We start from the raw sequence: 27970 nt of genomic DNA, 5'->3' as shown, positions 1-27970 counted from the left end.
ACTGACCAGAAACCCTATAGGTTTCTTCTTCTGGTAAGTCATCCCTGGGATTCACATTCTAAAATTAAAGGCATTCACATTCTAAAACTAGAGGCACACCTAAACCTCTAGGATACTGTCAAACTGACCTCCCTGAATCTCCAAATCTCTCTGGGAATCTCATAAGGCATCTGCTATTGTGCAAGTGCCATATCAGGTACCTTAGTGGACATTAAGGAGAATAAGACTTGCTCTTATAGTGATCTCTCAATCTAATAAGGGAGGCAGATATGAAAACAGATAAATTCAATATACAATATAATAAGTGAAGGAATACTAGAGGAACCAACTGAGAACAAGAGAGAGCCGGGATGAAAGAGTCTCCCTCAATATCTACATTTATATATAAAGAGACTAAGGTTCAGAGGTTAAGTAACTTGCCCAAGGTCACATTACTACTAAGTAGCAGACTTGAATTTGAACCTAGATAGTCTCTATCCAAAGCCTGTAAACTGAAATATTATGCTAAGCATGAGTCATGGTATTCCAACATGAGGTGAGAAAATTGGAGGATAGCTTGGGACCAGGTGGTAAAGGACATCATATGCTAATGTAAGGAATTTAGACTTCGCCCTTGACAACGAGGATATATCAACCCTAACTAAGAGTCAGCAGATATATCAGTTCCTCATTAGCACTGGTCATTGGAGAAGGGCAGCAAGCAGGGACTAGACGACCGGGAATTTGAGAAACTAACTAGCTGTAAGGTTGGATCTTAATTGGGAACCAACAGTTCCATACAATGTATTCAAAGAAATGAGAGGATACTTCCTGTTTTGGTGTACACAGGGCCGAGCCTACAGGTTATAAAAATGACTGTCTATAGTTGAAAGGGGCTATGCTAGACTGGGACAGAAAATTGGTGGTTCTGAAATAAAAATAAGGCTCAATCATAACTATGTTTTAAAAAGTAGTTATAGAATGGTGAATTGAATTTAAACAAGGATGCAAGACAGCTCAGTGGGAGAAAGAATAATCTTTTTTTCTTCCTGGGAAACTAGATTAGCCACATGCAAAAGAATGAAATTGCATTCCTACTCCATATTATAGATAAAAATTAACTGAAAATAGATTAAAGACCTAACTGTAAAAGCTAAAACTATGCAACTCTTAGATGAAAACATAGGCACATATCTTTGTGACCTTATATTAGGTAATGGATTCTTAGATATGATACTAAAGCTTAAGCCACAAAAGAAAAATATGGGTAATTTGAACTTCATCAAAATTAAAAACTTTTGTCCTTCAAATGACACCATCAAAGTGAAAAATAGAAAATTTTTACAAATCATATCTTGTAAGAGACTTGTATTTAGAATATTTAATAGTTAGCTATAACTTAATAAAAAAGACAACCCAATTAAAAAGTAAGTAAAGAATGTGAAGACATATTTCCCCAAAGAAGATACATAAATATTTAATAAGCATATAAAAAGATATTCAACATCATTGCATTAGGGAAATGCAAATCAAAACCACAATGAGATATTATTTTACATCTGTTAAGATGGCAATAAACAAAAAGATAAATAAGTGTTCACTAGGATGAACTAAGAATTCATCCTAAGAACACTAAGAATTTCTCATAGACTCCTGGTGGGAATTTAAAATGATGCAGCCATTTTGGTGAATAATCTGGCAGCTCTTCCAGCAATTGAACAGAGTTACCATAAGGCCCAGAAATTCCACTCCTAGGTATGCACCCAAGAGAAATAAAAATACATGTCCACACAAAAGTTTGTAAATGGATGTTCAGAGCAGCATTATTCATAATAGCTGAAAATTGGGAACAATCCAAATGTTCATCAACTGATGAATGGATAAATAATATATGGTATATCTATACAAGGGAATATTATTCAACAATAAAAAGAAGGAATAAGTATGGATACATTCTATAACATGAATAAACTTTGAAAACATTAGACTAAGTGAAAGAAGCCAGTCACAAAGGACCATATATGATATGATTCAATTTATATGAAATGTTCAGAATAGACAAATACATAGAAACAGAAAGTAGATTACTGGTTGCTTAGGGCTAAGGAGAATGAGGGGAAATGGAAGGGGGATGACTGCTAAAGGACACAATATTTTTTTTGGATGAAAATATTCTAAAATTGACAATAGTGCTGATTGCACAACTCTGAATATACTAAAGATTATTTACATTTTAATGACTGAATTGTATAGTTTGTGAATTATATCTCAATAAAGATGTTGCCCCAAAAGGTAGCAACAGAGCCCAGAGAAGATGGGATATTTGGAGGTGGGTAAGTGATAATGAAGATGATAGAAATGGTGATGAAGAGTGAGATTAAGGAGAGATTTAGAGAATAGAATGAATGGGAAGTGATTGGAAATGAAAGGTAAGGGAGAGGAAAAGTTAAGGATGAGTCTGATCTTCTAGATTCAGTTACTGATAGCATCGCTATGCTCCAGCCTGAGTCACTGAAAAATGCTTACTTTTGATCAACACTTTTCCTTTCCCATTTAACATATATACTGTTCTACTGCATTTACCCTAAAAATAATAAAGTGGGAAATTTTCTCCTGGCATAAACAAGCCTTAGAAGAGGTTGATATTCAAAAATGACAGGTGAGGTGTTCCAGAGGAATATCAAAACCATGAACTCGTTGAGCAATCTCTCTTTCCCACATCACTACCAAAAAGAAACTATGGTGTTTCGATTTGTGATTTTAAATTTCATTCACATATTTTCTCTTTGCCTTTTTGTACAGTAGATGACTATGGGGAAATGTTTCTGATCATGGAATTTGGGGGTTTCTTGAGAATCCAAAGGAATGGACAATTTTTAATTACCTGATGTTTGAAATGCAAACTATTCATCTGAACAGCACACCCCCAGTAGGTTTATGAAGTAGCCTGTTGACATAAATGGTCATTGATAGATTTATGTGACTGCTCATATTTGGGTTCTATGCCAGTTAGCAGAACTCTCTTTGTGATAACTTTATTTGAAGTCCTGTTAAACTTTCTCCTTCATATACACAAGAAACAAGAAATCCCATTGGAATTTGCCATCCCTAATCACTATTCCAAAGTAATGAAAGCTTTTATTAATTGTGCCTCTTAATATGCACTTACTGATAGGAAATTTCTCATCAAATGGATGACAAGATGTTTTTTTAAAAAAAATCAACTAGAATAACAGTTACTCTGCCATGATATTATCAGCCTTTCAATTTACAGATGATATCTTACAGTCAAACCAGGGTAGAGAAAAAGGTTAATACACAGGGGGCATTGCATTCTCTGTGAATACCAGGGCTACCCAAATGCACCAAGGGCCAAGACCTCAGATTTCAAGTTGTTTTCATTAACAAGAAAAGTCCTTGTCATGTTCATGTTCCCTAATTTTTTCTTGTGAGTCTCTTTTTAAAAATCATAAAAGTGCTTGGAACAGGGAACTCAAAAAGTGATCAAGAATATCCTTTAAACAAAAAACAAACTATAATTGATTTTTAGAAAAACAAATGACACTGCAAGTTAAGTAGGAGTCTAAATTCGTTTTATTTGCTTATATTCTTGTAATATGATTGTCTACAGCTCTCTCACCAGCTCCATGTGCCACAGCTGAGCCCAAGAGTATAGGCATGAAGTTCCTAGCATCTCTCTACCTCCTCTCTCTGTTACATATTCAGTGAGGTGCATTATTTGTGGGATCTAATGGTGTTTACAGAATTGTCCTTCCTAAAAGACAACAACTTATGGGTAGGAATCCAATAGATTAGTACTAATTAATGTGGGTCAGAATCCACTGGTTGATGATAGACTCCTAGGAAAAGCAGTCTTCCCTTAGGATCCCTCCACTCTTAGACCTTAGACACAAAAGGTTGATTCAATCCTCTTTTCTGGACAATAAAAGTTGATTGTCTTCAGTGGGAACCAATAACTTCTAAATGCTGAAGACCTATTTATATATTGTCTTCAGGGAACCCATACATTCCACACATAAGAGATGTGTCCCCTGCATAAAAAAGGAGATAAACCTTCCATGTCATATCAGCATAATCCCCATTCAAGAGTGAGGAAAAAAATGCTTAATCTCCAACAGGATACACCTTCACCCCTGAGAAAACTTTTTATCGTAGAATTAAAATTATAGGCAATTGGTTTGGTTTCATCTAGGCTAATCAAATACATTAAATCTATGTTATAGTTGAAGTAGAACATAACGCACAGCCTTACAGAATTTAGCCACTAAGCATATGATATTTCTATGGGAAAGTATGGTCAGAATTCCAATTTGGGACTCCAAATATCTCCTTGAAAATGGTGTTAAGACTCCCCCCTGGTACCACAGCCTCTTCCGACCACTGGCTGGAACTTCCTCGGATCCAAGCACAGGATATGACATCCATGACTAAGAGCAGGTTCCAGAGAGGCAAAACTTGGGAAGAGTTGCAATAAAAATTGGACATATTGGCTCTTGAAATCTAGAAGACAAAGGCAACACATAAGGACAATTTTGTTGCCAGTGTTACCCATTTCTTAAATACTGGCCCTTCGATTTCTGCACTTGGGCTCCCTTCCCACACCACTCAGACTCCTTTAGGGAGCACATCTGCTCATGGCTCAAGGGCACTTTATATCAGTGTCTTTCGAAGTGGCTCATCTGACTCAGAATCACCTGGACATGGCCACATCTACTGAACTGGAATCTAATAGTGTTTATGTGGGTTTAGCATTTTAACTTTCTTATGTTTTAACAAGCTTCCAGGCTTGTGATTTTTATGAATTTTAGAATCTGAGAACCACTGTCTTAGAAGTACAAAAAGGAGAGTGGGTTACTTTATTGTCTTTGTCTGTAATGATGATCAGAAACAGTACTAATGGGGGATGCCTAGGTGGCTCAGTCGGTTAAGTGTCTGCCTTCAGCTCAGGTCCTAATCCCAGAGTCCTGGGATCGAGTCCTGCGTCGGTCTTCTTGCTCAGCAGGGGCCCTGCTTCTTCCTCTGTCTCCTGCTCCCCCTGGTTGTGCTTTCTCTCTCTCTCTCTGACCAATAAATTAATAAAATCTTAAAAAAAAAAAAACAGTACTAATGGGTGTGGATCGCTTTTTTAAAAAATTTTATTTTATTATGTTAATCACCATACATTACATCATTAGTTTTTGATGTAGTGTTCCATGATTCACTGTTTGCGTATAACACCCAGTGATACATTCAATACGTGCCCTCTTTAATACCCATCACCAGGCTAACCCACCCCCCCACCCCCCTCCCTCTAGAACCCTCAGTTTGTTTCTCAGTGTCCATAGTCTCTCATGGTTTGTCTCCCCCACCGATTTCCACCCCTTCATTTCTCCCTTCCTACTATCTTCTTCTTTTTTTTTTTTTTTACATATAATGTATTATTTGTTTCAGAGGTACAGGTCTGTGATTCAACAGTCTTATACAATTCACAGCACTCACCATAGCCCATACCCTCCCCAATGTCTATCACCCAGCCACCCCATCCCTCCCACACCCCACCACTCCAGCAACCCTCAGTTGGTGTGGATTGCTCTTATCATACCACATTGCAATTATGAGTTTATTATTCTCTCTATTCCTCACTTGACTGTAAGCCCCTTGAAGGCAGAAATTGAGTTATATTTATCTTCATTTTCATATGCCCAGTATAATACTTGATATAAAGAGATATTCAGTATTTACTTTGAGATATTAATATTTATTGAGTAAATGAGTAAATAATGAGATAATCAAATATATCTAGAGATAAGGTAATTCTGGTATTTGCATTTTAGGAAGGAGTGAGTTTCAGATGGAAATGTTACTTTAATGATGTTCATTGTGATTTGGGATATTTTTGTATATTGCCATATTTATCTAATTTTATTTATTTGCATTCTTTTTTTATTTACTTATATTCTTAAAGCTGCTTATTGGTATGCCATGAGCTTTTAATTTCTTCTCCAATACATATTAATGTTTGTGTGCCAGATACTTAGAAAGTGAAAACTAGATTATGTTTTCTACCTGCACATAAGTAACAAGTAAAGAGGATGTGTTTGTAGAGTTCATATGAAGAAGGATGAATGAAAGAGCCAACAGATTGTAATCAGTGATTTTCAGAATCTTTTCCTAAATATCATATAACCTTTGTCCTGGCATATATATTCTCCATATTTTGTTTTGTTTACTGGTAACATGAAAATGATCACAATGACTTAGCTTATGGATTTTTTATTTTTATTTTTTTGAGCTTAAACAGGGGGTCTGCAGTCCCCTGAGATTTAGAATTGCAAGGTGCTAAGGCCTTGGTACTACTGTAACTCCATTTTCAAAAATCTTGTTTTAATATTATTTTATCCAGTTTAAGTTTCAATCCATTCAGATATCCACATCTTTTATATCTCCTCATTTAAAGAAATCCTACCTTTGAAGTATACTGCTTTATCTGAGTTTCTCTGAGCATAGCTGGCTTTTCTTGCCTTCCCCCTCCTCTTCATTTAATTAAGACAAACCTTTTTCCTGCCTTTTCGAAAAGCCTTCCATCACACCCAAATCAGTAGTCAAATCGGGCTGATCATTTTTGTTTTGTTTTGTTTTCTTTTCTTTTCCTTTCTTTCTTTCTTTTTCATTATGTTCTGTTAGCCAGCATACACCGGGCTGATCGTTTTAAGCGTGATGTTGTCATCTCTCTTCTTTTTCTCTTTCTTCTTCTCCTTTTCTGTTTTTTTCTTCTTCAAACAGGATTTGTTTAAAGAGTTGTTCTAGTCTAGTTCTTTATTCAAAAACCAGAAAAACCCAACAACAATGCCCAAGATGTTATCATAAAACTAAAGTGGATTTTTGGTTGGACAAAGGAGCATAATGACATTCTCTGAGATCTTTGTTATTTTTATATTCTTGCAAGTCAGTGTTTTACTCATTTATTTTTCCTCCTTCCAATATATGTTTTGGTTTCTTTGTGTGTACTCCATCACAAGTCTTGCCAAAATATGTTGAGGAAACTGGGTGACGGCCAATCTGCAACAAAATAATTCCCCTGCTTTAACTTACAGATGGTTTTCTAACACTGAAATAAACCATGGGTGCCTCCCCCAAATAAAGGAGCTTGGATTCAGTAACATACATAGAAAACTATACCTTCTCAATTACCTATTTTTATAGATGTCTCACCAAAAATATTTTTGGATTTGCTTTGAGTCCCATAAGATCATGAGCAGTAAATTTGTACTGTGAAAATAAGGCTTAAAACTTGTGAATTTCCAAATACTTCATTTTGCTCCATCCACATTCTCCTTCTTTTCTTCTCTCCTCTAACGTGTCAACTGTAAGATATAATTTCTTCCATAATTCCTCAAGTGATCACTGTGAAAATCCTGTCAAGTCTGTTCCTACCACAAATGAATATTTATAGATGATTTATAAAGTGCTGAAAACTAGAACTTATAATGGAGAATCTGACAAGGCCTGAAATGTTTCTGCACTGGAAGGCATCAATAGAGCAGAAAAGCAGACATTACCAGAGTGAGCTACTCCTTTGCAGTGCTCCCATGGAAAGGAAGATAGCATATAGGCTCTTCAGAAAGGACCAGAAACACTGAAATAATCATGGACTTCTCAGGAACTTACAGTGTGCTTGTCTGTAGAGCCCTTACACTTAATGGATCTGAGAAAGCATTATAACAGCTTCCCTTTCAAGAGGATGACTTCTACTTAAAGTTTCCAGAGCCTAAAGTTTTATTCTGTTGTATGGATAGACCTAGTGGAGTGGTTTCTCTCAGACTCGTGCAATTAGAAGTTTCAGAAACATGTCTATGTTGTGGATGTCTTTGACTTATCCCTTTGAGTGGGAGGAAAGATAAAATCTCAAATTTCAATTCTCTTTTATAATTTGAGAACCACAAAAACACAGAAATATTAAATCTATAGATAACTGCAAAACTTTCTGATGGCCAGTAGATTTAAACTTCTAACTATGTGGTTCCACAGAAACAGAAATAAGCTGATTTGGATTTTTCCTCCTCTCTCCTCCCCCTTCAGCTCACTCTTGATTACAGCTGATAGTTGCAAAGCACTGCCTCAAAAGTTAGATGATAGTAGTAAGAAGGAATATAAAAGGGGCCAGATAATTCACAAAGAGAAATTGCAAATCTCTGGCTAATTATGAGCTGGAAAAAAATGTCAAATATTCTTCTAATCAAAAGACAAAATCCTCATGGCTTTTTCTTTAAAGGGCTATTATTGGGGCGCCTGGGTGGCTCAGTTGGTTAAACGACTGCCTTCAGCTCAGGTCATGATCCCAGGGTCCTGGGATCGAATCCCACATCGGGCTCCCTGCTCTGCGGGAAGCCTGCTTATCCCTCTCCCACTCCCCCTGCTTGTGTTCCCTCTCTCGCTGTGTCTCTCTCTGTCAAATAAATAAAATCTTTAAAAAAATAAAAATAAAAAAAATAAAGGGCTATTATTGGAACACTATAAAAAAATAAATGTGAGATGAAGTCTTAGAAATACATAGGACTGGTATTAAGGGCCCAGAGAAGCTATTCAGCTTATAGGTAACTTTTACTGAGTACCTACTATATGCCAGACACTCTTACCAAGACTGTAGGAGTTCTACTTGTATTTCTTATATCCTCATAAAAGCCCATAAGTTATTGACAGTTACTATCCATATTTTATAGTTAAGGAAATGGAGGCATAAGGAGATTAAGCAAATAGACTGTGAATGCATAGCTACCGAGAGTAATATCTGAGACTTGAACCTAGGCGGTCTGGTACTAAAGACCCCCTTCCTATCCAGGTTCTACTTATTGTACTGGTCCTCTTGCCTGTGATGTCTGAAACACATACATGAGTTCATAGACCTTTGGTCTCTCAAAACCTCTGCTCTCATTCATTAATCTACACTTAATAACTGGCAGTCCTTAGTTATCTACAGAGTAAACTTTGTGTGCTAGAAGAACTTGATTACTAATGGGAGAGAAGAAGCAAATGTATGATGTAGGTTTAGTGCAATAATAAAGTAACCTGTGAACAAAAATATGATAATATGGATCAACCCATTTGCATAAATATTTATAAGGAAAAATCTCAGTGGAGTTGGGATTACTGGGGAAAGCTTAGATGGGTATTGATTTAGTAAGAATAATACCTAGTGTGGTAAACTGAATAATGCTCCCCCACATGCCCACGAGGGATGATATCCATGTCCTAATCCCCAGGACCTGTGAATACATTATTTTACGTGGAAAAAGAGACTTTGCAGAAATGATTATGGTTAAGGAATTTGAGATGGGGAGATTATCCTGGATTACTGGGGTGGGGTCCAAACTAATCATATGAGTACTTAAAAGCAGAGAATTTTTCCCAGCTACAGTCTGACAGAGAGATGTGATGACTGAAGAAGGATCAGGGGAAAGTTCAATGTAATTGACTTTGAAGATGGAGGAAGCCATCTTTGGGAGCCAAGGAATGCTAGCAGCCTCTAGAAGCTAGAAAAGGCAAGCAGGTAGATTCTTCCCCATAGTCTCCAGAAAGGAACATAGTCTTTGTGTTGATTTTAGACTGGTGAGACTTGTGTCAGACTTCTGACCTACAGAATTGTAAAATAATAAAGTTTGTATTGTTTAAGCCACTAAGTTTCCAGTAATTTGTGATAGCAGCAATAGAAAACTAATACACCTAGCTTATATTTGTTTAACAGTTCAGAGTTTCAAAAAACTCTCACAGACATGATCTCATTTGGTCCCAGAGCAATCTGGTGTGTTAGGTTGGGCAAATGAGGAGACAGAAGCTCAGAGACGTTGAGTGACTTTTCCAAGGTTTTCATCTTATTTCCCAAGATTTCACAGATAGCAGATGGCAGAACAAGCCTTCATATCCAGGGCATGCTCTGCTCTGCACTCTGTGCTATTCATGTATAGAATGGTCTAACATGTCAGCAAATCCCTATATTGGACATTTACACTAATTAATTAATTGATGGTTGGTAAAGCTGATCCAGTGCTATACCATAGAGGCTGAAGAAAAAAGAATTTGAGATAGTTAATAGGTCTTCCAACCTTCTTGATTGTATAGCTATAAATTAAAAAAACCTGTTTCATACTTAGTGTCAGCTAAGAGGATCTGTATTATCCTCAAAGATTCTTGGTTTTTATAAACTATAAAATCATTTACACTATAAAATGAAAAATTGTTTTATTCAAGATTCATCATGCAAAATTCACAGTGGTTATGATTATGTAATAAGCCAGATTGATAAAATGTCCCTGTGATCTGAATAAGGCAAATAATTAGAGTAACTTGTTTTGCAATCTTTTTTACATTGTGAACCTTCTGGTTAAATCATCATACATTTAGAATTACAGACATTAATGTAAAAGGAGGGACTCCCTGTCCAGTTTAATCTATGCCACAGAGACCAAAGTGCCCATGTTACATAGCCACCAAACACAAATAATAAGTTTCAATAATTTATTATTTGTAATATACAAATCATCAGATGGAAAATGAGAACTTGAATATTGAAAATTATAATTTGCCTGAAGAAATGGAGGCTTAGAAGAAAGGATGACTCATGTGTTCAATAAACTTTTGTAATTATCAAGACATCTAATAAAAATGGATGAGAATAGAAAGTCAATGTGAACTAAATTTCATTGAATCAGGATGTATTCTTTACAAAAATAAGCTTCAACAAAATCATATTAATATATTCTGTTCCAACTAGATACATTCACACACTGGGTTTGTTTTAGGTGTGGTTCCTGGAGTACTGCTAGGCTCCAACCTGTACAACAGTGTAGGTTACTGTAAACATTCCCATACTATACATCTAATTGGTTTTAACTTATTTATTTTACTTAGCCATTTGGTCATAGGGAATAATCTTCTTTAATCCCATTATTGATCAATTACCTTATAATTTATTACCCATTCTCTGTTTTTTCTTCTGACTCTTTCAGTGAATCCACAAAATATCTAAAGTATCTCAATCTCATCTAAATAACATTTTAAATATTTGAATATTTAAACATATCTAAATCACATATGTTACTTAGATGAGATTTAGATGTGTATCTAAAATAACCAAAATACTGAGTTTCTAACATGCAAGTCATTTTGGTAGTATTGGTTTAAGTATAATACTAAAAAACTAATGTTGGTGGGGAGATTCAAGAAATTCATGCTCTTTCAGTATTTCTTACCTTATCAGGGATGCAAAACATAAACACAGGTGAAAATACATGTTCTTTCAGACAGTCTCATGGTATTATCAATAGTTTTTACTTATACTGTATAACTTTTAGTTATACACACATTCTCTGTGTACAGTATTTACATAGTATAGCGTCCTTCATTCACTGTTAACATGCTTTTCTTCTGATGCTTGTTGTTTCTGTAGGGCCATTGTACCTGCCTGTAGCACGTTAAAAAAAAAAAAAAGAAAGAAAAACCATCTCTGATATGAGCCTATTGGTACACACTATTTGGTCAAGGTTTCCTTTGGGATAGTAGTCAGGTATGAGGGATGAAGCACAGCATGGCAGGATAGAAGACTGTGCTAAGTCAGGGAAAGAAAGTAGGAAGATAAAGAACAAGCAATGCAGAAACTCAGTCAAGCTGAAGGAGACTGAGCAACACAAGATCACTGTCTAGGCCACACATGTTTCTACTTTCAACTTAGTGATTTCAGAGGCAGGATGCATTTTCCAATTTAGTTAAAGCTGGGTTGGTAAAAGAGAAGATCTATTTTGATGCATAGAGAATTGGCAATTTTAAAAGGTGTGGTAAAGTTAAGAGGATGTGGACAATGGAGACCTCAGAGATTTTTAAGCAAATGTCCCATGGACAGAACTCTAATTTAGGAAAACTAGATGGCGTGTTAATTGAGGCAGAATTGGGATGGGGTGCTAAACTTATCTGTTGTGGCAGGTCACAGAAAAGATGTGACAACTGGTTGACCAGTGAGCTGGACCTGGGTACTCAGAGACTCCTCACCTCCTCCCCTGTCCTTGGAATGTGTGTCCTGTTTGCCTTTCCTGCTCCCAGGGGCTGCTCCAAGGACATAGCCATAGTGTACTTGACCGTACCCAGTTAAGGAATCCCTCTACATTTTAAAGTTTAAAGATCTGGCAGGTGGGTGCGAGGATCCATTTGCCTTGTGACTGCCCAAGACAAGCCTTTTATGTAAGTTCCCTTTGTTTATTAAAACTGCCACCTACCAACTGGGAGTGGCCTGCCTCTTTCTTCCTCTCCCTGCCCTCTGTGTATGGGGCCACTTTCAGGTTACCCCAGGGAAGCTCCTGAGAGGATTGTGAACTGACATTGTCTCAAGCTTGTATAAGCATTACCTATGGCAGCATGTAGGATGTTGCTTGAAAAATAGTAAAGATTTTTGAGAATAGACTGTTTTTTTCCACGCTTCCAAACATAAATAGCATAATTATTGTGTTATAGAGCTATAGAAAGCTATACTTCGATTATTTATTATTTATAATGAAACAAGTAGTATATTGATCTATTTTACAATAGTTCTATATAAAGGTGTATGTGTAAATGAACTCTAATACACATCTTGGGTATCGTTATTAGCATTTGAAGTCCATTTCATCAGGAATCAACATTTTCAAAATGGTTATTTAACACTTAAAATATATTTATTGAAATATACCCCAGAGTGTTTATTCATTATCATTGGAGAAGTGAGGGTTGTCTAGGATAGATGCATGGTTAAAATATTGTAGAACCCTCACTACCTTGAATAAATTTCCAATAAGCCCAGCGCTTTAATGCCATTTGTAGAATAGTAAAAATCTATAGTCCCATTAGTCCTATGTTTCTCTTCTTCCTGGAGAAATCAGAAACTGGATTCTACTCCAACGTTGACTTCACAAGCAGTCAGAACACTACTATATTCACCTTAGAGTGACCCTCTCATGCAATGTGGTAATCAGTGTATTTAGGCGGAGTTTGGATTTTTCTCCATGCTATGTAACAGGTTGCATGATCATTTTGCTAATACATGATTGTAAATTTGGTAGAATTTTGTTCTGAGACCTTTTCTTTTCATTGTAAGACAGCATCTATTAGTAAGGTTGTGAGAAAAGGGATGTAGAGTTCCCACAGAACTACTCACAGAATCTACTAACATTACCTGAAAGAACCTAATATTTCTTAAATGATCTAATTGGTTTGGATCATTTTATAACCTATCTAAACATATCTAAGTAAATCCAAACCTAAATATAATTAATCTTCATATCCATATATATCTACATACATACACATATTTATGTTCATACCCATATCTCTATTTTTCTTTAAGAAGAAGCAATCAGAAAGGCAGTAAGGGAAAGAGGAGGAAGAGATCCCTAGAAATCCAGGTGGGAGATTGATTTAGGAGGGAGGAGGACAATAGTTTGGTGGTTTTGCATAGTTTCAACCTAAGTTGGAACTACATTTCCCAGAATTTCCTTTCCTGTATGGGTAGTTGTATCCCAAAAAGAAATGAGCACAGGATTTGGAAGATAGCAGCATGAATGAAACACTTGCACTCTCTTTTTTCATTTTCTTTTCAATTTAAATTTTGTTAACATACAGTGCAATACTGGTTTCTGGAGTAGAATTCAGTGATTCATCACTTGCATACAACACACGGTGTTGTCACAACAAGCGCCCTCCTAATACCCATCACCCATCTAGCCCATCCCCCACCCACCTCCCTCCATCAACCCTCAGTAGTCACTTACGGTTTGTTTCCCTCTCTCCCTTTTTTTTTCTTTTCCGCCTTCCCATGTGTTCATCTGTTTTCTTTCTTAAATTCCACATATGAGTGAAGTCATATGGTATTTGTCTTTCTCTGACTGACTGACTTCACTTAGCATAATAATACACTCTAGTTCCACCCACATCTCTGCAAATGACCATTGCTGTCTTTAAAGTTATAGTGGTTAAATATGTTGAGAGACAGGTATGGAGGTTCTAGCATGTTTCAGCTTGTCCTTGTTCTCCTGCTTGGTACCCAACACTTCTTTCTGACTTCCAGCTTTGTAGTGACTCCAACAGCAACCCTGATACTGATCCCAGAGCCACTACCAGACATAGGACAACAGCCTTCTATGGATCCATTAAGCAACTCTTCCTTTCTCAGTTGCCACTCCAGCAGCTAGGTGCGCCTGCAGTCCCAGATTCTCAGGCAAGCTCCAAACTGTCTACTTGTGCCAGTGTTGGTTAGAGAGTTTTCTCTGATTACTTCCACACCTTACTTCCGCAGCTCCTTCCACAGTTTTGTAAGATCTAATTCCTATAACAAATACTGCATTCCATATTCTCAAAGTCATTCTGTTTTCCTGACTAAACACTGACTGATGGAAATATCAAATGTTGCAAAAAGAGCAAGTAAAATAAAGATGGGAAAGTTTTCCTTGAATAAAGTAACCAAGAGATTGTTGAATTTTTTATAGCATTTTATCTGTAGCAGCTGGACAGAAGAAATATCAAAGTCAGTTGAGAAATGGAGGTAAATGAGAAAGTAGAGACAGCAAAAAAATGCAGTATTACACACTTCCATTCCCCTATTTACTACACTATTTTGCTACTATTAGTTTAAAATGGTTGTCCTTTTACTAGACTGAAAACTCATTGAGTAAAGAAATGGTTCTTTGACATTTGTAGAGACTAATACAATACTTGGCACCAACTAAACAATTTAAAACTTGTTTAATAAAAGAATGATTAATAAGCATAATTTTAATTAACATTGAAACTTCAGACTGAACTTGGAAGAACTAGCTCTTTCACTTTAAATTAGCAATAGTTTGTATTGCTACAATAGTTATATTGGAGTGCGTAGAAAATTTTTGGGGAAAAGAGCAGGAAAAGGAGAAAAAGAAAAAAATAAATAAAAGCAGGCCTAGTTGAGCCTGATAATTTCAGGCGGGTTATACCCTATTGAAAACAAGGAGATAAAATTACCCAGCCATTTCATTGCTAACTATTGATCCAATGAGGAATTGTTGGGGTTTTTTAAACTCTTTTCTTTGTTATGGACTCCACTGACAATGTGACAAATGTATGGATCTTCTCTCCAGATAAAGTTCCATGTATATGTAGATCATTGTGCTTTCATTTTAAGATGTTCATAAAATTTCTCTGGGATAAGGATCCCTACAATAAAGAAGATAACAGATAACAGATAACAGATATTGTCTATTAAGCTCCCATCTCAATCTCATCTGTCTTATTCTCTCTCTCTCTCCCTACCTCTGCAGGCCAAATACCTCTTTCAATTTTTTTTTTTTTTTTTTTTTTTTTTTGCTTTTTAACAGTAGCTTTGTACGATCTGCAGTTACTCAGTTCGGATAATGACCACACGCCTATGGCATTTTTAGTGATCTCCATGTAAGAATATATGGAAGCTCTTTACAAGAAACTGATTTAAGCTTGTCCATATCAAAATCTATTTAGGAAAAAATGATTAAAATTTATATTTTTCTATCATTTATACACATATATTTTTTTTCTTTTTTAAAATTAAAGTATAATTAACATACAGTATTCTATTCATTTCAGGTGTACAATATAACGATTCAACAATTCTATATGTTACTCACTACTCAAGATAAGTGTACTTTTTTAAAGATTTTCTTTATTTGAGAGAGAGAGAGAGAGCAAGAGAGAACACGAGCAGGGTAAGGGACAGAAGGAGAAGCAGACTCCCCACTAAGCAGGGAGCCCAGTGCAGGGCTGGATGCGGGCTCGATCCTGGGACTCCAGGATCATGACCCAAGCCAAAGGCAGAATCTTAACTGACTGAGCCACCCAGGTGCCCAAGATAATTGTACTCTTGATCCCCTTTAACTATTTCATCCTTCCCCCCACTCCCACCTCTGGCAAACATCAATTTGTTTTCTGTATTTAAGAGTCTTTTGTTTTGTTTTGTTTTTCTCTTTTTTCTTTGTTTTGTTTTTTAAATTCCACATATGAGTGAAATCATATGGTATTTTTCTTTCTCTGCCTGACTTATTTCACTTAGCATTATACCCTCTAGGTCCATCCATGTCATTGCAAATGGCAAGATCTCATTCTTTTTATGGCTGAGTAATATTTCAGAGTGTGTGTGTGTGTGTGTGTGTGTCTGTGCATACACACAGCACATCTTTACCCAAGTGTCCATCAATAAATGAATTAATAAAGAAGATGTGGTATACATATACACACACAATGGGATTTTTTACCTACATATATTTTAAAAGTATAATAAAATGGGTATACAGATTTCAAGTTTCAATTAGATAAAATTAGAGGTTATGCATATTATTCTCCATCTCTCATCTACTCTCTATATATCCTCTTGCCTAAAGAAACTCTTACTTACCTTCATAGCATATTATAAAAAGTTGCTTCTGTCTTAAGAACTCCTTTTTACAGCAAAAGAAATGAATCAGTGTTCTGGTAAACACATAATTCATTGGTATTACTATATACTAATTCACTCAAAGCAGCTGACATAATAGAACAGTGAAATGACCTGGTAAAGACCCAAGACAGCACTGGCTTGGTGACAATAATTTGAGGTTGGAATATTGTCCTTCAAAAAATGCTGTTATCTCTGAGCAAGCATCCAAAATGTGATGGTGTTTCTCCAATAGCTCTGTGAACCACAGAGATCTCTACATTGGTTTGGGAAACAAAGGGTAGAAGTATGGGTGATTCCTTAGACTGATGATTAACTGACAAAAATTCTGCTTTTAGGGCGCCTGGGTGGCTCAGTTGGTTAAGCGACTGCCTTTGGCTCAGGTCATGATCCTGGAGTCCCGGGATCGAGTCCCGCGTTGGGCTCCCTGCTTGGCAGGGAGTCTGCTTCTCCCTCTGACCCTCCTCCCTCTCATGCTCTCTGTCTCTCATTCTCTCTCTCTCAAATAAATAAATAAAATCTTTAAAAAAAATTCTGCTTTTATTCCTATAACTTAGATCTATGCTAATTGGAGATCTTGGTTCTTCATGGAGGAATGTTTTAACATGGGTAACAAAAAGAGTCTTATGAATCTCAGTGAACTAGATGTTGAGAGTGCCCACCTAGCCATATTGTTCTCTTTATACCACTAAATCAACAGGTAAAAATAGAGTTCCTAGCTTGTGATTGATTTTGATGATTAGGGGGAAATAGGCTATACCAATGGGAGCAGAGGGCATTATATCTAGAACCCAGGAGATCATATGGGTATTTCTTACTACTCCTGGGTCCAGTGATAAAAGTTAATGGAAGACTGCAGCAGACAAATGCAGGCAGGACCAGTAAGGGTTTAGACCCTTCAAAAATTAAGGTAAACAGGCATGATATCTGGATGCTGACTGATGACAATGAAAGTGTGGATGGATGGGTAGTGTAAGAGGGGCATCAAAAATATAAACTGTGGTCTTGTAAGCAATAACAGACCAAAACTATTACAGTATGTCCGTTTTTTTCTTTAAACTGTCCCTTTTCCAACTATTTTATATAAAGTATATTGATGGTGGTTATCTTTTTAATTTTGTCTTCAGATGCCAAGATATGAAAGGGTTGTGGCTACACTAAGAGAGTAATGATCATTAACTCCAGATGAGTAAAGGTGGCTAATGGGACTCTGGTCTTCATTCTTTGGAGAGAGGTTGTCAGTCTTTGTTAAATTGAAGGATAGTTGAGTCATGGTACATGTAAGCATACTCTTGTTGTTTATAAATTTCAATATCTATTTATTTTGTATGGATGGATGATAAGTAGCCAAAGGAGTGGCTTGTGCTGGATAGACTTCTCCTTTTAATCAAACAGCATTTATTCATTTACCCTCCTATGTTCTTTCTTATACCTCAGGGCCTAGAAGCTTTCAAACTACCTTTAAAAAAATCTCTTGTAAACTTGGCTTTAGATTCCACCAATGAGAGACACATCTATGAAATTATTGCACCTTCAGCAAAAGTAAACAGACATAGAAGTTTAGCAAATGGTAGGCATGAGATTTTTGTAGCTCCTCAGATTGTTTGCCTATGAACCACCTGACTCATGCTTCAGGCAGCTGTGATTATCAGCAGTGGTTTCTTGTGATTCTTGCAGCTTCCTGAAACCTGGCATCAAACCAGAGAACAAACAGTAGGGGAATTTTTTTGTTATTGTTTACTTCACCAGCTCTTCAAATGATTTGATGGGAATCAAATCCCCAATATTATGTCTCTTTCTGCTTTAAAAGTGCCTAGAGTGGATCGTGCTTTCTTGCTGGATTCAGTTTTCCTGCTGGAATTGTGACTGATACATCAAGTTCACAAATGACATTCCTTCCCCTTCCTATTTCCTAATGTTAATCTCTTATCACTAGGAAAAGAAAAACATATTCTTGCAAAAAGAGTAACAGATTAAGGATTTCTTTTTTTCACATAATGCCAAGCTATGGCTTTGACTAGTCTTTTGATTTAGTTCTATGTGGTGATTTAGGAAGGGTCTTAGGATTCTCTTGAAAATATAGATGTCTAAAGGAAATAGAAGAAAAGCAGAACTGATGGATAATACAGAACAAGAGATTAAAGACTCCAAACTGATTTTCCACTATCTTGGTTCTGATTTTTCAGGCATGCAGATCATTGCATGTTTCTAGAGTTACAGTGAACATGCACATGCATGATGGGGCAGTTAATTCTGGAGAGTCAATGATAATCAACATTTTCATCATCACAATTAACATGAAACAAGTCCTTACTGTGTATTCATTAAGTGCCTTATGTGAATTTTCCACTTAATCTTTCTAACAATATTCTGAGGTAGCCATTAATTATCCTCTTTTCATGTATAAGAAACTGAAGCATCAAGAGTTTAAGTTACCTGTTCAAGGATACACATCTAGCCCGAAGCAGAAATAAGATACTCAGAAACACATGCATAAATGGCATGGTCAACACTGTCTCATAATAGTCTGAAATTTATAAACTATAAAATGCAAAATAGCTCTCCTAACCTCACCTAGGGACTGTTATACCTGTCACAAGTGCTAATTCGGGAAAGCCATGGAGATTTCAGAGAGTTTGTAGGTTTAGGAGGAGGAAGGAAGAAACTGAAAAGGTTGGATGACTTTGATGTTATGACTCGAGTGTGGGACCCCATAGAATAAAATGTGTCAAAGGAGGATAATGGTGGCCCAATCTCCAGGTTCCCAAATGTTAATTCTTTTGCTCTTTCCAAGATTTATGGACCTATGGTATCAGGTACAAAAGGCAGCCTGGTAGAGAAAGTTATGGGTAAGGAGTTAAAAAGAGCACATTACCAGCCCTTCCTCAGTGTGTTTATATATTTAAACTTCCAATATTTGAAATTCTACCAAAATGTATGGATATGGGAAGAGACTTCTATAATATAGTGTGTGGGGGAAATAATACATTTCAAGATGCTCATGTAAAAGATACTACCTCAATGCAAGGAATTATTTTCTTATCAACATAACAGTATTTTGTTCAGCTAGTAAATTTCCAGTTTATAAACATATATTTAGATTTATGTACGTATGTACCAATATGTTGTGTTTTGCCCCATAAATAAAATAACTTTAGAATAATGAAAGTAAAAAATATTAAGGTTTTAGAATTTTCAGTTGCTTAGCTCATTTGATAATGTTGGAACTTCATAATGATATGTTACAGGGAATTAATTCTGTGTAGGTTCTGCACTAACTAGAAAAGTGATCATTCTCTATCTGACTCAAAGTTTAGGAATATATTATTGGATGCTATGGAGAATACCATGGGGCAAAATATATAGTCTATGCCCCCAAAGACCAAAATCAGGTTGGGTAAGGAAGACACATATGTATCTAAAGTTAAAATACAATGCAAAGCAACATATGAATAAATACATTAAATATTAAAATATTAGACTAATACTGGTGGTTTATATAGTCCATAGATAATTCTGGACCTGGTAATATGTAGCTAAGCAGAGAAGAGAAGGGAAGGAATTTCAGGTGGGTGAATAACTTGAGCAAATGTAAAGTGAAGTTTAATAAACACTGAACATACAATTTAGCCAAGGCATTCACAGAAAGGGAAGATGAAAGCATTCATCTTGGGTGTAGAAGAAAAAATTATCAAGCGATTTGTAAGCTGTCTGAGGGACATGGTAAACATATGGTTCTGCCCATGTTCACAGAAACAAATCCTGGTTTTTCTGAAGGAGTTTATAAAATATTTGATCCTCAACAAATTTTTTTCCTCTGTTCACTTGGTGGTAGATATCCAAAGATCAAAAACCTCTTCACAAGTATTAGGCTGTTTCAGTTTGCTTCCAAATGCTGTGTTCTTGAGTATTTCAGTATTTCCCTTCTGGAAGGCAGTTGTGAAGGATGATTACAAAATGTCCTTTGAAACATGACTAGCAGCACATTGAAAGAGGCTGTTTCGGTGGACCGAGTTCATGGCTGCCTCCCACATTTGGCATGTTCCTACCAATAGAACAGGAAATAGAAAGCATATTTGTTTAGTCAGGAAACTTGCATTCATTGTTTGTGCTGGCTGCACAGGAGGGTGAGTGGGTATTTATATTACTGTTCTGATTGCAGGGCACTTTTGATTCCTCATTAATGGTGTTTGGAGAGTTGTGAAAAGAAATATAACAGCACACAGTTATTTTCATAGACTTCCTTCAAAGTAATATAATTACTACAAATATTGCCTTAGTCTCCTACTGAGAGAATCAGAACCTAATTTCAGATAGAATAAAATGCAAGTAAAAGAAAATGAAAGGCTTAAGCCAGCTAATGCTTTTAACCTATGATAGGATTTTTAAATATGTATTTAGTAGGACCCTAGTTATTTTCAAGTGATAATTTCCATTTATTTTGGAATTTAAGAATGTATCAGAAATATGTTTTTTCTTCTATTTCATACTTTTCTATTGGTTTCTGGCCTACATCCTTTTTGCTCATACTTGGATAATACACAGAAACTATTTAAACTCCCCAGCTTTCCTTCCTGAGCACAAAGACTCCTAGAGGACCAGATCTTTCTTCCACAACCTCTGCATTCCTTCATGAATATATCTGCAGAGCCAGGAATCCTTAAAACAAATCTGTTAAGACCAAGACATCAAATGCTGCCTTGCAGTGGAAAAATTTAATATTAATCAAATATATACTTAATTATGTTAAAAACATTACGTGTGTTTGTTTTTATTTTGTTTTCGAAAGTCCCTTCTCACTAGCAGAATTTCCCCCCCACACACACACAATTAGGCATCTGCTGTGTGAAAGTTTTCCTTGAACTCTTTGACAGTGTTATTATTGTTGTTTGCTTGTTTGTTTGTTTGTCCATTGTTCAAAAGTTCCTTTACCCTGAGAGGCTAAGAGGTAAAGTAAATGTGTGAGAAAAACCATGAGGAACATTCTAAGGCATTATAGTAACTTTGGCAAACTAAAGAATATAGCTAATCCCAAATTGATTGTTTCCCTTATAAAAATGTGGCCTACTATTGCCAAATATCCAGTTTTATAAAAAGAAGTTAAATACTGAAATTTGATATAAAATTTCCAATTAAAAAAGAGTCATATACTTCAAAGCATGACTGTAAGTTAGGCTTCAGGGCTTCCATTAACAACTTGTAAACTTTTATATAGTAATAAATGTGGCAGATGTTTGACCTCCTGAAGAATGAAAACCAATGAACTATGTCCAAGATCCATGTTGACAACAGCTATTTTATTTAACACTAAAAGTGTTAGTTGCAAATTATTCATATAATTTTACATTATTTATAGTACTTAAACATTTTATATCCATATCTCCAATTATATACCCACCCAGCCACCTACCCAACCATCCCTCCCTTCCTCCCTCCATTTATCTATCAACACACATACATGTAATGAGATGTAGTCATTCAAGTCTGAGCTCTGGAATCAACTGCTGAGGTCCAAATATTGAGTCTACCAACTATTAATGAAGTACCCTTGGGGATTCACTTAGCCTCCAGTGCCTTAGTTTTCTCATCTATAACATGTGGATAATGACAGTCGCTCAAGCATAGAGTTATTCTGAGGACTGAGATTAGTTTTTGCCTGCATCTTCAGTAATGTTGAACTTTCTGGGCATTTTCATGACTGCTGCTAGGGAACAAAAAAGTGATCTCATTGATTCCCTTTCCACCCGCCAGTGTGAGATGCTCAGATAAAAGCCGAAATGAGAACAAGAGCCCTCTGGACATGCACTGTAGTGTAAAAACTTTACATGGTTTGAAGAAGATAATTTTTTCACAAAGCCCTTAGCCATTAGAGCTTCTGTGACTCTAATGCTAGGCTCCTTTAAAAATAAGTCTTATGTCTATTTTTTTTTTTCAAATGGCGGCTTACAGACTGGTTATGTACGCATGTCTTTCTTTAAATCTCTCTTTCTCTCTCTCAGTTATCTATTTCACAAAAAGAATTCTTCCTGTTACAAGAGAATTTAGAGTAGTGCTGCTTTAAATAGCAAGCTTTCAATGCATTCAAAGTATGAATCAATTTATGAAAAATTGATTTACACACAACTTTACAGGAACAAATCTATTGCATAAAAGCTGTTGCAGGACTCAATCCAATGAGCTTTAACAAATGTGGAACCAATTGCTTGTCTAAAAACAAACTAACTTTTCATGACCCCCACCCCAATTTTCCCAACATCCACATGTTTTTTAGCCTTTTTAACTGGTGTCTGAACTGAATAAGCATTTAAGAAAATTCCATAATAGTAAATATACAGCCCAGATACAGAATTAAATTTTTGCAACAGAGACTATTATTCTACTTATCGATTGCCTGTCAGCAAAAATTGATGATTTTCCAAAGCAAAAAGCAAACATAAAATCCACATTACTAAGGGTAATTGCTCTACTCCACATGAACTGCATTGTTTTTGTTGTTGTTTTGCTAGTTATTTGTTAGTCCTAAGAGAAAACAAAACTCAACCCTAAAAACATTCATCAGCAGGAAATTCTAACAGACCTCTTTGACAGGCCATCGAAGTGCCATTTACAAGCATGTGAATAATACCCTTATAGCCAGGTAAATACAAAAAAACAAAAACAAGAACACACTGAACTCTCCTCCCTGAGGTGGACCTTCATTTCTATTTGCCTGTTCATTCAGGACCTATTGTACCAATAATTACTCCTTGTGCTTCTGGTAGCAAATGTAAAATTATTTGGCTTATTTGGCATTGGCATACAATTAATACATGTAATTGATGATAAATGGTACCTTTCCTTTTCTCTCAGTGTTTAGCTGAGGGCCCCAAAGTTAAGGAGAATAGGTGTTAAATGCCAAAAAGTTTTAAAGAGAGATGCTAGATCATCAGCATTTAGATTTAGATGTAAACTGCTTCTGTTATATTTCCTTCATCCTATATAAGAAAAGAAAGTTTAAAAATAATTGATAGGATCAATGAAAGGGAATTGGTGATCCCTTAGAGTTCTTGAGAAAACCATCCCTGTGTCCACCTGGGAGTGCGGTGGTGTGTCCCAAAGACTGTGATGTTGGCTTCTGACCTGGAAAGGCCTAAAGGCAAGGGGCTGGGTAAAACAACTGTAAGGGAAAGTGAGGGTCAAGAAGGAGGGCAGGAAGGAGTCAGAGTGGGGAAGGGCAAGGATATGATTTGCTTTCCAATGGCCAGAGTGGTCAAGGAGCTAAGTAGCTGGGCTTGAGCTATTTGGGAGTTTGCGGTATGAGAGAACTATCTGCCATGTAACCACAGAAGCAAGAGCCTAAGTGGGTGTGCCTTTGGAGGATTTGCCAAGGGGTTGCCGTAAAGCCAAAGGCTGAGGCAATGGCTTGGGGATTAGGAAGCAATAAATCACCTCCTTGTCACCTCCACTTCAGGGGACATCTTTATATTGGATGAGAGTTGATGTTCTGATTTAGATCTGAGGTGATATATTAATGCCTGAAAATGAGATTGTTCTATTGTTTAAAATTGGGATCTTCCAGAGATATTGTTCAAAGCAGGGAACAGAAATTAGAAAGCAGATTAGCTAGGGTATGTTTAAAGGAGTTTCATGAGGAGAAAAATAAAGATTTTTCTGACTGGCGTTATTGAGTTGACCAATTCAATAAACCGTTACTTATACAGTGGAATGAACTAAAAATAGCCTTTTAAAATTAGGAAATGGCAAGGCAGTGGGATTTGCACAGTTCTCCAAAATAAAATGCCATGATAAATAGAAACTCTGAGAATATTATTTAATATTTTATTGTAAAAGAATTCTCTGCCAAAGCTCAGGATGACAGGCTAATTACCATTCCTCAAAATGTCACTTACACCTTATCCGGGAATCACCTAGACTTCTGGCTCTCCTTCATATTCTGTTCAATTGATCACTCTTAAAAGTAGCTTTCAAACCAGTACTTTTTTTCTCCTGATCTAGTCCTACAGTTCAAGTCTTACCTGGGCACTCCTCTGGACCAGCAATATTTGTGAATGAGTGCCCACACACATTTCACCATCTGAAGCCAGTGTTGTACCTGGACCAGCCCTTGTGGTTCTCTTATTATGATTGTAAGACTACATCAGAAACAACCATTGGGAAATTTTGAAAAAACAAATTTATTACAAGTTCTCGAGGGTACAAGGCAAACCAGGGCCACACAGTGAGGTTTTGGGGAAGAGAGGGAGAGGATGAGAGAAACTGAGAGAGACTGAACATGGACCTGGGTTCTGCCTTTACTGGGGTCATAGGTAGAGTACCTAGGGTTGCACAGGTTCACCCTTTATTGGTGAATTTAAAACACAAGAGTGGGAACAAAAGCATGGTAAGGGGAAAATAGGGTTATTCAAATGGTCAGTTGTCTAGGTCAACTACGACCTTCTAAAAGGGAAATTTCATGGGTGGGACAGGCTGGCTCTTCATCTAGTTATAGAGTTGGCAGTGTGTTTGAAGTGGATGCCTTAAGCAATAAAAAGCTTAATGTCAGGCACTTACATTACAATCAAAAAAGCTAATTATCAGGCCCTTTGCCCTATATCCTAGAATACCCTTTCCTTGCCTTCTCTGATTTGCCCACCAAAGGAGGTCTCCTAAGGTTCTACTACACATGCAGACTCCCAAGGCTAGCTCAGGCCACAGTTGGCACCAATTTACTTAGAAGATACTGCACAGGAACCACAGCTTGGCAAAAGAGCAACACTGAAAGAGTCCATACAGCAGCTGATGCAGCAATCATACAGCTCTCCATGAGCTATCATCTCCCCAGGGGATGTCTCAGGGCTAAGGAAAGGAGACCCCTGTGGGGCAAGTACAGGTGCTGCTCTGTCATAGAAGAAGCCACATGCTTCACAGGGTCAATTTTTCTTGTAAAAATTCCATAGGCATTGCTTCCAAGGGTCACTTGTAGTCAGGAAAGCTCAAAGCTATGGTTCCCCTATTTGGTATTTATAGCTCATTTATTATTTTCCCAGTCTAAATGCAATTTACCAATCAGGGTTATTTTTACCATAAGGTAAATATTGCCTAGTGATATAGCTATTATGTACCATCTTATCTGGCTTTCAAGTAACAGACTTAGGGGGTAACCCACGGTTGGATTCTTGTGCAGCAGGGAAAGGGTTTGATAACCCTTGTATCTACTTCTTCTTTTCCTGTGAGCCTTCCCTATCTTCATTGCCATCCCAAATCATTGACTCCATTTTCTTTACTATTTCTATATCTTGTACATATTTCTGTTGTTGGCACATCCTAGCAAATGGTAATAATCTGTTATATTAAAGTACCTATTAGGTCTAGTGTTAGGGTGTGGCTGTTTGTGGGATGGGGAGTGAGGATTGTGATAACACAGCCCCTAACACTGAGGATTTTTAAACACATTTAGTTGTAACAAAATAACAATAGTTGACAGTTGATATCCTCAAACATATTTTGTTGGATTTGTCTTTTCTCATCCACTGGATATAAATGGCAAACAATTAGACTAGGTAATACAGGTATTTTTTAAAAATCAGATGTTTGAAAGACTACTAGCTAAGATGAAAATATGACCTAAGTGAAATTAATGCTTAAGAATTTTAATTGAGAAAATGACTTTTTAATTAGACCAGCTCATGAATTAAAGATCGTCATTAAACTATGGACCATGGAGTACTTGTAATAGCTCTACATCCAACTTCAAGTGATGTTCTCAATCTAGAGCAAATGATGACCTCTGGATTTAATGCACATGTTATTAGCAGTTTGATCCCTTAGAGTCAGTCCATGAATTTTAATCCTCTCTAAAAGATGTTCAGAATGATTGGAAAAATGTAGCTGGACATAAATAAACAGGAGCAGCTATTTACCAGAAAAACTCTTTCTACCTGACCTCCTGCTAAGTTAACACAATGGTTTCTGAGAGAACATTATGACTCATTCCCCTTCTGGTATTTACCACAAACTCATATATCTTATTCTCTCTTCTACACTGCTTTAATCCGTCCCTGATCAGGAAACATCATTATCCACACTTGGAAACTGACTCAGACATTCAGTCGGAGGCCAGCAGGTTGCAGGCTTACTGATCCATATTCAGCCTTGTTTGTCTCATTCCATTATCCTTGACTCTGGGGAGGGTTAAATGTCCTAAGAAAGTCAGCTACAGTTTGAAGCCTGGACTCTATTGATATCAGAGTTTGATAAGGTAAAAAGAAAGGAAATGGAATAGTATTACATAAAACACTAGTTGCTGACGTGGGGGGAGATGAAGAAGAGAACGAGGAAACAATAGCAGATATTGTCAAAGGGCTAGAACAGTAAGTTCCCATTGCAGAGAATATGAGGAAATAAACTGCCAACAGAAAACCAGATTCTTGCATTCCACAATAACACCATGGGCTGAAATGCTTAGGAGGGAAGAATGACAGCCAAGGCCAAATTTGGCCCCACTCTTACCCTCTATACCTCATGTCAATTATTTCCAACTCTCAGTGCTCTTGTCTCATATACAAAGAAGGGAAGCTCTTTGTTTTCTCTGAAATGTTTGTTGAGAAATACTAAAAAATAAAGTAGAAAACCAAACCTTTTATAAACCGTGAAGGAGGTTGTAGTTAATGTAGAAGTGTGGATGTATCACAGAGGTGCTGCCTTGAATCCACTGTTTCTTTGTGGATTTTGATTCTTACCTGCTTATTGTATATGAGAGGAAAGTCCATGCAAAAATAAATATTCTATGCCTGATATACTGTGGACACAATTAATTGGTGAATGATGAGAACATCTCATGATAATGTAGAACCAAATTTGCTTAACATAAGTATTCCTTCAGAAATGAAGCCATTCAAGTTGTCTAAACAGATACCTGGAAGAGTCCCTTTGCTCCTAACTATTAGACTGTATGCAAGTAGGGATTTTTGTATTTGAATATCTTGCCTCAAATTTTTAATTTTGTTATTTTCTTACCCTGGCTTAATTGAGTGGAAGCAATGTGATAGATAATGCTGAGTAAAACTCCTGGGGCAGATTTCTTTCCAGAAAAGACAAAGTTGGAAGGAAAAAGATGTATTTATTCCTTTATATACTAATTCAGTGGACTATTTGTGGGGTATCATTGTAAGGCATATTTTACGTTGAAACCATCTTATAATATGGTACCTTTGGTCCATATTAATAACAACCAACACTTACTGAGTGTTAAACTTTGTACATATAACCTCTTATTTCCTATGAATGACTTCATATCACTGGTACTACTGTTACTTTCATTTTGTAAGTGAGACTGAAGCAAGAAGAGGTTATGTAATCAGTCCAAGGTCACATACCTAGTAAGTGGTAGAGCTGAATACTGAACTTCAATAGCCTGACTCCAGAGCCCACAGGGTTCACCACTACTGTAACTGCATCAAGAGCCTGAAGGAAAACAGGATTTGTACATACCTTGGTGTAGAGAATGAAGGACAATGAAGTGCAACCAAGTATATGGAGAATTCTTCTACTGACTAC

The sequence above is a fragment of the Mirounga angustirostris genome, unplaced genomic scaffold (assembly GCF_029215605.1).
Source record: "Mirounga angustirostris isolate CCGP_5_RB_7025 unplaced genomic scaffold, mMirAng1.0.hap1 SCAF_4, whole genome shotgun sequence".
In the NCBI taxonomy this organism is placed as follows: domain Eukaryota; kingdom Metazoa; phylum Chordata; class Mammalia; order Carnivora; family Phocidae; genus Mirounga; species Mirounga angustirostris.
This window is presented reverse-complemented; position numbering follows the sequence as displayed.